The 3217-nt window shown below is 33.0% G+C and overlaps 1 long non-coding RNA gene across 1 annotated transcript; it reads left to right on the top strand.

The window, feature by feature from the left end:
- The first annotated feature begins 706 nt into the window (after positions 1 to 706).
- On the top strand, positions 707 to 2826 carry LOC140162198 (uncharacterized). Its single transcript, XR_011860218.1, has 3 exons — positions 707 to 1033; positions 1570 to 1655; positions 2332 to 2826. It is a non-coding gene; the product is annotated as an uncharacterized lncRNA (long non-coding RNA).
- The last annotated feature ends 391 nt before the right edge of the window (positions 2827 to 3217 follow it).

Genomic DNA, 3217 nt, shown 5'->3' with positions numbered 1-3217 from the left:
TCGTCATATCCCAGCAAACACAAAACGTTTTCGACATCATTTGCAAAAAGTTATAAAAGGTTTTCAGAAAACGTTTAAATGTCGGGTTTTATAAAGGGTATATTAAGAGTATAAACGTTTTCATAACCTTAAAAAACATTTTTTGATAATCTACTGCTCAGCAAACAAAAATGTTTTACAGAAAACGTTTAAATGTCGGGTTACATAAAGGGTATAAAAACGTTTTAATAACATTCCAAGACCATTCTTGAAAACTTGATACAAAACATTCTAAACAGAATGTTATTTTGGGGTTGAAAAAATATTTTGCGAAATATGTTTGCCCAAAATATTTTCAATAACGTTTGAAAAACGTTTTCATGACCTTTATATAACCCGACATTTAAATGTTATTAAAAGGTTTTGAAAAAAAAAATTTAAGAACATTTCTGTGTTTGCTGGGTTCAAACATTTTAACATAATGTTATTTAAGTATTGACACAATATTTGGCAAAATTTTTGTAAAAATAGTTTACAATAACATTTTTGAAAACATTTAAAAATATTGTTGTAGTGTGTTTTCATACAAAACGTTTTAAAACGTTATCATGACCTTTATATAACCCGACATTTTAATGTTATTAAAACGTTTTTACCTAAACCAAAAGCCAAAATATAACGTATTTAAAACGTTTTTAAAACGCTTTTGTGTTTGGTGGGATGACTACACAGCAAAAAATAAGGAGTAAAGTGCTACCGACTAAAGTATGTTGATTAAAAAATAGACCAATTATTTACTCATCAACGAGTAAAAGACGATATTTGACACAACTCTTTGCCAGAGTAAAAAATGGTCAATGGAAAGAAGTAAAATAATTTAATCGCCACATTGTATTTTACTCAAATCGCGTAGTAAATTCAACACGCGGAGTAAGTTTAATTCGACGACGTATTAAAATTCATGTCATCATGGCGTATAAAAGCGGAGCCGGGATGCGGGTGCAGTGTCTGCTGGTGGAATGGAGTTTGTCAGCAGTACAACCAATGTTTGAAGGTACTAATTTCATTACTATTATTCATAACTTTATGTCCATATACCTGTTACACAATTTAGAAATCTTATTGTATGATTTGAACCGGATATAGACAAGTTTTTAAGTTAGTTAAGCTTATCAGTAATTGTCATCGGCTCACCATGCTAGCTGTGTATTTGCGATCGTAATGTACTAGTCTGAGCAACCTCGAAGTACATACGCTGATGTGGACCAGGCCCGGGGACCAGGGGCGTACATGTAGCAAGCGGATAGGGTGGACAAAGTCCATGGGCCCCAAGCAAAAGCGAAAATGAAGTGGATAGGGATCAGGGCTGATAAAGGAGATGTTTAGAAGGCCTCACACTGCTCCTTGTCCATATGCCCCAAAGCTGTTGCTACGTCCCTGATCCTGATGTTGACTCGTGCCACATAACTTTTTTTGCAGTTATATGTAGTAGGAGAGTGAAAACATTGCAAAATATCACTTGAAATTTTTTTCCATAGGCAGTTTTCTTTTTCAGTGCATTTATAATATTGATCTATATTTTACTTACAGATCAGATGTGACTTTGGGATTTTTGTGCTGCCCTACCTCTTTCCAGGAAAGGTATTGAAGAAAGATGCACGAACGTCAGTCAACAGGTAAATTTCTATCAATAATGTTGCATTTAACTTGTTAATTTCTTTGTGCATTTCAGAATACATGTACTTCATTGAATGTGTAGTTCATGAAACCTCAAATGCCAAGGGGAAAACCCCCTATATAACCCCTTATCCTCACCGACAGGTGTTGGCTATCGTGAACTTTGAATAATCAACCGCGAATCTTATAATTATCTTGTTTACCATTTCTGTAAATTCTTGTCTCCTAAAGTTTGTGTCCCCTTGAAAATAGCATTGCCCGCTATCACAGGAATAATAATATAATAATTATAAAGATATTTTAAATATTTGCAAAATCGCATGAAAGTAGAAATGCCAATGCAATGGGTGATTACAATGATGTAAATTACATGTAAATATGTCATATTTGCTTTAATATTTCAAGAATTTCAGCAAGAGTTTTCATTTTTGGTTATATACCATCTGACCAATTATAGACAGTTTAAAAATAAGACATGCATAAATTTAGTTATTTGTGTTTTAAACCTTCCATCTGCTTCATCACTTTCGAGTACCAAACAAATTTTGATTTATGGTTGATACAATGAAAAGGTGGTGGATTTTCTATTTTAAGGCAGCTTTATTTCACTTGAATAGTCCCAATCCATGAAATTAATGTCCTTTATTACATTTTCTTTTATTTTACATGTTTCAGGAAGGCACAGCTTTGGACTGGTTCCTCGCCAACTTTACTGGACGCACGCTGCCATTTATATACTTGTGAAGCAAGTTGAATCCAGAACTGTGTTTTTATATAAATGGATAGGCAAGCTTTTTCAATGCGCAACAGTGATGAAAGTTGTAGAACTTGTGGACAAGATATACCAAATCCTTCACATACAATGACTTAGCATATCCAGTACAGGCTGATCACTGCTATTTGGCAGTTCCTGGACACTATATCAGCTACTAAAGAACCTGGTGACATTAGACAATTCTTGAGTGTTAAAACATAATGAAGTGAAGACTTAATTTCTGTCCCATTTAAAACACTCAGCATCTATAACATTAATTTTCAAATGACTTTTTCACATCAAAAGTTTTGGGAGAGGTGACCGGCTTCTATTCTATGTTTGCTCACATTGGGTAATGAGACAATAGACATGCTATATTGTGATTTATTTGATACCTATTTTGAAAATAAAACCAGGTAAAATGCAGAATATTATATTTAATTTTGTATTCTTTTCATTCTTTTAGTTTAAAATACTGCTTTGTTCCAGCTGCAGATGGAGCCTCAATACAACTCGAAAGTGTTTTTTGCTTAATATTTGTTGAGTAAAATACGTTTCATGTTGCTCAAAATGTTGAGTAACACTTTACTATTCATCATTTTGCAAATCTTTTCACTTAAGTTTTACTCAAATAATGAGTAATCGTTTTAATCAACACTTGCGTAAACCTTTACTCAAGGTTAAACGAGTAAATGTTTCCTTGTTTCAGAGCAAAAAGGAGCTACTCAATATTGGGTAAAATTTAATCAACAAACGTTGAGCAAATATTACTCCATAGTCAATGAGTAAAATTTACTCTCATCTTTG

The sequence above is a fragment of the Amphiura filiformis genome, chromosome 10 (assembly GCF_039555335.1).
Source record: "Amphiura filiformis chromosome 10, Afil_fr2py, whole genome shotgun sequence".
In the NCBI taxonomy this organism is placed as follows: Eukaryota; Metazoa; Echinodermata; class Ophiuroidea; order Amphilepidida; family Amphiuridae; genus Amphiura; species Amphiura filiformis.
The sequence above is the reverse complement of the archived record's forward strand: the minus strand, read 5'-3'. Positions and strand labels throughout refer to the sequence as shown.